Source organism: Ostrinia furnacalis, unplaced genomic scaffold (genome assembly GCF_004193835.3).
Source record: "Ostrinia furnacalis isolate ACB-3 unplaced genomic scaffold, ASM419383v2 OfSCF0780, whole genome shotgun sequence".
In the NCBI taxonomy this organism is placed as follows: Eukaryota; Metazoa; Arthropoda; class Insecta; order Lepidoptera; family Crambidae; genus Ostrinia; species Ostrinia furnacalis.
The window spans coordinates 308,834-316,704 of record NW_021131019.1 but is presented as its reverse complement, the minus strand read 5'-3'; the positions used below and the strand labels follow the sequence as shown (position 1 = coordinate 316,704).

The 7,871-nt window shown below is 37.3% G+C and overlaps 1 long non-coding RNA gene across 1 annotated transcript; it reads right to left on the bottom strand.

The window, feature by feature from the left end:
* LOC114350081 (uncharacterized) lies at window positions 1–7,871 on the bottom strand. Its single transcript, XR_003655674.1, has 3 exons — window positions 7,671–7,871; window positions 681–742; window positions 1–32 (listed from the first exon to the last, which is right to left on the bottom strand). It is a non-coding gene; the product is annotated as an uncharacterized LOC114350081 (long non-coding RNA).

Here is a 7,871-nt window from a genome sequence, read left to right as displayed (position 1 = left end):
TTCTCCCGCCATGTCCCGCCACTGGGCCGTACCTGGACAGACGCCAAAGGTTATTTCTGACGATACTTGCAGCTTGGACTGTGACCTATTCCACTTTGGTGTAATGTGTCCGGGAAATTTGAAATTAGCACCAATCGTGTCTCCGGAGTTGAGTTATGAGCGTAAGGGCTAATATGTTTTGTGGAGATTGAGTTATAGAGCTTTGAGTGAATAATTAATTAGTGAATGTACCTAGAGCGCAGGCAGAGAGACATCGTACCTACATGTAAAAACATCTAACGCCCGTATTCACAAACATTACTATGAGGTCTCACAGTGCGCGTGGACGCACAAGGTGACACACGAACCAATCACAGAGCTATATTCAACGCTGTGCATTCGATTTGCTGCTTCATCGTTTGTGAATACGGGCGTAAGATTTACTCAGAATCAGGTGCGATTGCGGTCAAATACTTGCCTTGTCCATAAAAAATGATCGAAATGTTAATTCATCGAATTACACCAGAATCCGAAATCAAATATAGCAGCATTTTACCTCTTAAAAGAATCTTCTTTATTTTTATGGTTTGACCCCATTAAGTCGAATTTTACTCGAACTTGCAGTACAATGATGGATAATAAACTTGTAGCTTATTAGTACGTACGTAACAATAGTGTTTTGAATGTTAATATAAGCTTACCCATTTTGAGCCATGTTTGTTTCTTCAAATTCCCAGATTCATCCAGCCTCCAAAGTCCGGCTCTGAAACGAAAAACGTTCTGTAACGTAAACAGGAATAGTAACGGATGATTTAACAAGGTCAGAAGTCTCAACGAAAAAACTATTTGTTCGCGTAAAGATCGAAAACAGATGGCGAATTCATGAATACCTAAGTCTGTGCTATTGAGGTGCTTTATTTATAGACTTTGTTTTGAAATATTTAAGTCAGAACGTTTTTTATTGCCAATACTTCACGCATTATAAATGTGTTTAGGTTAGAATAAAATATTGGAGTATCTCTACATACCTACCTACTAATAAGACAGTAGTAGGTACAGTGTATTCCAACATACAAGGTAAAGTATTTTATAAATGAACATAATTTATATTATCTAAATGTGATAAATACGGGAGGTAATTTGGGATCAGGATCCGGATGCACTCGGGTGCAGGAATCAGAAAATATTTAGGTATTAAGGTATTTCCTACGAAAAGAGGTGACTTGAAAAGACAGCATAATACAGTATGTGTAATTGTGTACTGTTTTTTGCAACATCGCACCTATTTTCAACCGGCTGATAATGGAGACTGAAACTTTAGTTTCGTAGCGCTGGTAAGGCAAAAAGAGTATGAGACTTGCAAAGGCTCCATAAAAGCAAAACTGAATTTATTTATGTGCATTCGTCCGTTACGACTTGTGTCAAAAATACTAAAATACCGTCCGGACAGTATTCAAAATTAGTCACAAATGCAGAAATAGTTGTGTTTATTGATGCCAGAGATGGCATGTGAGACTTATAGTGGTTTGGCACTCTTCGGAATAGAGCTGGGCCAGACGCCAGCTCTAAACATAGACAACTGCGCCTTCCCATTCCGACGTTGGTGATAAATTGTCTTTGGTATCAATCCGCTTACAGGTGGGAGTCTGTCACTTGGTACAACATTGTTTTTGAAACAAATGTTAAAAATGTGTAAAAATAAAGTAACAAAGCTAACGTGGTTGTAATTATGGGAGTCTAATCAAATCTAGAAAATGACAAACTGTCCAAAAGGAGCAAATTAAAATCAAGTCTAATTTTGTTTTTCTGGATGAATCATCTAATTGGTCACTCGACCACCAACCTAGAGATGCGAGGGGTCAATCTGTAAGTCCTTTAACCGGTCGAAATGACCCGATGACTCGACCAAGCGATTAAGATTTCATGGTCCAAGACCTTGACCGTCAAAATATGCAAAATAAAACCAAAGAACGCCACACTACATCTAGTAAGAAAGCCACACTAGTTACATCTTGTAAGACCCACTACTTCATCATACCAATATTTCACAGTAACGTTACACCATGAATGATAGCAAATATCTCCCACAGACTTTAATATCAGACACAAATCATTCCAACTGCATCACACTCATCATCTATGACTTAATGGCTGATTAAAATACACATTAAATATGAAGCGAGAGCGGTGGCGAAATGAACTGATCTATTGTTAGCCGAGGACGTGGAGTTGGCCACTCGTGCGCAGGTGAGCCAAGGAATGCTGGTACTTTCATAACACATTCTTTCTTTTGAACATTTAAACGTGGAATAGCATGCACCTGCTGCGATAGGGTCGTAGACATTTGCTATGGAAGAACACAATTACAAGAAAGAAGTTTAATCGCTCTATTTTTTTTTGTTATTATATTTTTAATAGTAACTTTTTTCACGCTACTGCTTGCGGATTGGTTGTTTGCTCTCCAAAACACATACGAGAAAACTTTTTACATACAGACATGTGTGTGAAAAGTATGATGAATTTCAATTTATTTAGAGGAACACAATAATAGGGTTGGGTTTTTATTGGCGGTCAAGCTGTAGATCCTGGCTACACAGGAGTTGCAGCGGTGAGAACGAGAGGTGGGAATAATCCCATGATAATACAATAATTGATCATTGTGTCCTTTTTGCTAAATAAACATTTACATAAACATTGCGTTTGTATCTTACTCTTACCTTAGAACATCAATTGAAATAGTTTCAGCGTCAATGAACCTGAATTACAACCCAAAGAACATTTCAAATCGGTTTCGATTCTTGTGAACTTACGTACTTACTTAACGTGCTATTTTAGACTTTGTTTAATTCAAACAAGTAGGCCAAGTAGCTATTAAATTCTACCTTGATCACAAAATATAACAACAAATGCTACGTTTCAGCCAAAGTAAACAATTAAATAAAGGTGCAGTGATGAGCGACCTGCCAAGCGGCCTTGCTGCGTTACTCACGCTCCTGGCATTTTGGTGCGAATTGTTTATTTTATGCATTTATTAGGTTTATTATTCCACTGTGATATCACCTGGCTAAGGAAAGTGGATTTTTTGCTGTCCTCATATTACCTCTGAACCATTTCACTCGGGTTCATTTTCCAGGCGAATTAATTCGTGTTTGAGAGTCATCATCATCTGTCGTTTGGTCTTCAATGAAGTACGACCCTCTCCAATTTACCAGAGACACCATTTACCAGAGGTAAATGGAGTATTTGGAATAATTGGAATTACCAGAGGATGGGAGAATTTGGAATACACTCCCCATGACGAGGCGGGTGGGGAGGCTTTTTCTAATACTAGCTTTCCGCCCGCGGGTTCGCCCGCGTGGAATTTTGTCTGTCACAGAAAAACTTTATCGCGCGCGTCCCTGTTTCAAAAACCGGGATAAAAACTATCCTATGTCCTTTCCCGGGACTCAAACTATCTCTATGTCAAATTTCATCAAAATCGGTTCAGTGGTTTAGGAGGCGTGAAAGCGAGACAGACAGACAGACATACAAACAGAGTTACTTTCGCATTTATAATATTAGTATAGATTAAAAAAAATCCTAGCCGTAGCTGCTGTAAAGACCATCAAGCATAGATGAAAATTTCGAAAGATAAATAAAAAATGAAATTCTTAGGAACTACTGGTCCGATTTGAAAAAAAATATTCTTTTGTTGGATAGCCCATTTATCGAGGAAGACTTTAGGCCATATAACATCACACTACAGCCAATAGGGGCGGAGCAGTAAAGAAAAATGTTACAAAAACGGGAAATATTATTCACACAATTTTCACGCGTAGGTACGTAGTCAACTCTAGTTATGTATAAAACTCAAAACATACAATATAATAAAAGCATAGGTACACCAATTCCGGGAACAGAAATTTGACTGAGAGACAGAACCCAAACTCAGAGTAAAATACTGTATACATACGAGTACAGTACATATTATGCACGTTTGTTTGTTTCTATTTCGCCTATTTTCAGCACACACACAGATTCACTTTCCACTGAAATTCACTGAAACCAGCCACATGGCGATTGTGTAGTTTCAAAGCTTAGTTTAGTTTACTTTTTTGGTGATCTAAAACAATAAAATTGTTTGTGCTTTGAAAGCTGTGAATAGGCAAGAAGGCACCATATAAATAAAGAAATATAATGGGAAAAAAATGTAAGTAAATCCACTTATTTAGAAGGAGTTACCTACCTATAAATAAAATATCAAAATACATCGAGCTAATCACTGTGCTAAGATGTTTCATCAAGTATTTGACTACGAGTATAAGATTCTGATGCTATAGACTTTAATAGAGAAATGCTTCGCCTATTAACTAATATTTGACTCAATAATAGTTTCGCGCTCACTTATAATGTAAAAAAATAGAGAACAATAAAGTTATTCAAATGTTGAAATGTAGAATTTTTTCAACGTCTAAAGATCTCTTTTACGTTGCATAATCTATTTTAAATTCGAAGTAGAACAAAAGCCCGAGGATGTTTTACATTTATTTCCAGAAAAACTGTTGCAAGATCCGGACGGTGAAGAAATTCCAGGGAATTCAACATTTCAATTACCGTCTACCTTTCGCCGTTGCCAACTGCAACGTTTTATAATAATATTATTTGACAATAGTATAAATAACAAGAAGCTTTCAAGTTCTCTCAAAAGCTATGAATATTTTCCGAAATAAAAAATTGTCTTCAAGCATAGTATGGGCAAGAAGAATGGATTTTGCTAAATATTTAAGTACAGTCCTCAGAACATGCCTACTTGTATTTTTTGCTACTAAGTATGGTTTATTACAATTAGAAAGTCGCGGGAAACTCCTGGATATGGGCAGCGCCAGGCCGGTCGTTGTGGAGATCCTTTTAAACCAAATCTTAAAGATGCCTTTGCCCAGCAGTGGGCGTCATTTGACTGAAACTAACGAGCCAACGAAAGTGTCACAAAGTTTACTAGCCTAATAGGCTAGTTGCCTAAAAAAATTTTTTTAGTCCATAATGTTTAATATCAAAAAATATTGGACACGTATATTTTTATTTGTCAATCTAACAAATAATTACATAGTTATGGTGCGTTGAAGTTGCGCACGACGTCACAACGTGCGGCATTTTTAAGCAAGCGTTGACGTCACGGGCCTCTTCTTATGAACTTTGGGGCGCTTTATCTCTTTAAATTTTCATTAGTTTGAAAAAGTGAAAAATACGTGTAGAGTATTTTTTGATAAGTTAACTGACGGACTAATTAAAACTCTTGCTTTTTGACCCAGGCAACATCCCCATTGTAACTTTCGACCCGATCATCACTTTCCATCAGGTAAGATGCAGGCCAAGAGCCTCCCCGTTGCATGTGGTTATAAATCGTTAAAGTATTTTGTGTAGCTAACATGAGGGTAGGTAGTTATTACTTTCAATATTTTAGGAGAGCAATGATATGAATACCTACCTAAACAATTAAGTGAACTAACAACAATGTTGTTTTGAACACGTTTACTGTGCAGTGATTCGCACACGAACTATTCTCAGTCAGTATAGATAACTTAACTATCAAGTTGTAGTAAATTAATGATCAAACTTTACTGGGAAGCTCGTTTGATCATCTATCACATGCAGTATAAAGTGGAAACTAGAAACTAGTAATTGGCACGGTTTTGTTATTGTTAAACTTGAAGTAGTTCAATAACATGAAATGCTGGGACCCATTAAAACTATCTTGGTGGCGTCGCTATACAGTCATGGAGAGTCATGGCTTGTGCTAGGTAAGGTGCTTTTTTTTAACATTGGATTTTTTCGTGTTGGTTATTATTGTTTATCGTGTCCTTTAGTTATTCTCCACTGCAGATAAACAATTCTCTATTTTGAAAGTTTTAATTGTTAGTAAGGGGTCATCCATAAAGTACGTCACACGTAAAGAGGGGGGGAGGGGGTCGACAAAGTGTGACATGGTGTGACAAGGGGTGGGAGGGGTCCTAAGTTTTGTGACATCACATTTCAAAATCTAATATATCTAGAGGTACTAATCGCGTAATTTGAAATATAAATTAATCTAAAAAATACCCCCACCACTTAAGCACAACTCCGTCGAAGTCGAAAACCTAAGAGAGTCTTAATGGGCAACCAATGAAGCCATTAAATCAATAAAATCTTTTGTAGGTATTATTTCAGATTTAAAATCTAATTCTACTGGCCTATAATGCCGCCAAACGCACCGTACCTCGCGCGTGATTTTATTGTTTCTATTTGTTGCTATTTTTTTGTTAATTTAATAATTTTTCGATGTGAAATTGCAAAACATGTGACGTCACACTAGGGAGGGGGGGGGGGTTTCAGAAATGTGACCACCTGTGACAAGGACGGGGGAGGGGTCAAAAAATCATAAAATTCGTGTGACGTACTTTATGGATGGCCCCTAAGTAATATTATCTAGACTAGAATATCCTTTAGTCGTCTAAGCCCTCGGGCTGTTAAAAACAAAAACAAATCATGATCTACATCAGACGCTGACACATCTCCATGATCAATCTGCAGACATGGCAATGAACTGGCACAGATGACGCTAATGACAGTCTACGTAATATTGAAGCAGCCCTGCGCACGCGACACTAAATCCGCGCCGTGATGCGAGCTTACTCACTCGCTTGCGCACGCGTGCGTAATACTGAATGCAATGTAATTTATTTATCTTATGTATTTATATACCAAAATACATAATATGTTTTGGTCCTACCCTTTATATTTATATGCAATCAGCCTCTGGACTGGTATTTTTGGATATGTGTGAGGTAACTTACAAAACTTTGAAGGAAAGAACAAAAATAAGGTCGAGATGGGGTGGTCGAATACTATACATCAGGGACTCTACCATACAGGTGATCTATGAACTGCACAAAAAGTTATAAGGTACCAATAAAAACCTCTCTAACGGGAACATGATTTACCCCACACCAAATCGTCAATCGCTCTATAACTGGGGAGCTACATACAGGTACCACCACTAATCTTCAGGATAAAAACTATTGATATAAGGATAAATATTTTACTATCAAGCCACATTTCAAAATTCTGTACTAATTTCAGAATTTGACCGTGAAATTATCATGACAAACGGACGAACCTCCACCAGTGACCTCCGAAAGTGCTGAGCTGACCTCCGAAAGTGCTGAGCACCTGATGCTACCGAGAATATTAAAATATCAAATTCCTAGGATTACCTACTGTTTTAATTTTAACTATTTTATAAGTCTAGACTAAACTGTAACCTATGAGGCGCTGTCTACTTGGTGTCCATAGTATTCTAAAGTAGAATGATACAATTCACGCTAAAGTTGAACAGGCTTAAATTGAAATTAAAAACTTTTAAGAGCTTTCATTATATGGGTAACTGAAAGCTACTGAATGTATGTACCTGAACATTTCATTTTCAATACAAAGAAAAGCTATGTTTTAGTATTTTAAGCTTATATTTTAAGCTTATTAATATTAGACTAGAATAAACTTCGCGGCTTCGTAATGTGGTTGAGACTACATTTTTGAAACACCTAATAAATCACTTGGTATTTTAAATTATTAACGTTATAAAATTATTAGATTTTGCAAAGTTTCGCGAATTAAAGTTTTAAAACTCAGCATAATCGAATGACGTAAGAACAATTCTCAAAACAACTTAAACTCACCAATCGCCAATCAAAATCCAAACTCAAATCGTCACTGCACAAAACTGATTTCCAAATTTGAAATTCAAATTTCAAAATTCGAATACGGGGTGGGTTGCGTTCGTAAACACGGCCGCGTGTTCTCTATGGTGCGTTTCGTTCGTTCGGATGCGCTGCCGAGCGCCCGGGCAGTCGGCACAGCGCTGCGAGCCGGCTCCGATG